Here is a 303-nt window from a genome sequence, read left to right on the forward strand (position 1 = left end):
TTAAATCGTAAGCCGTAAGAAATTCACCAATCACAGTCGAATATGAGAAGAATAATCGACTGCGATTGGTAAATTTCTTACGGCTTACGACTTACTGCTCTCATTGTAGATGGACCTTTAGGTGGTTGGCTGCTGGCGGCTGCAGCCTATCCTCTCCACTTGCAGCCAGTGGCTGTTAAAGGTTTTCCTGGCATCCCTGGTGCCGAGTGGAATAAATAATTAGTTAAGATACATTAAATAATACAATTAATAACAAACGTTTTGACTTGCATCAGGTCATTCTCAATAGATCGGAAGAGCACA

Source organism: Wasmannia auropunctata, unplaced genomic scaffold (assembly GCF_000956235.1).
Source record: "Wasmannia auropunctata unplaced genomic scaffold, wasmannia.A_1.0 LD336085.1, whole genome shotgun sequence".
Lineage (NCBI taxonomy): Eukaryota > Metazoa > Arthropoda > Insecta > Hymenoptera > Formicidae > Wasmannia > Wasmannia auropunctata.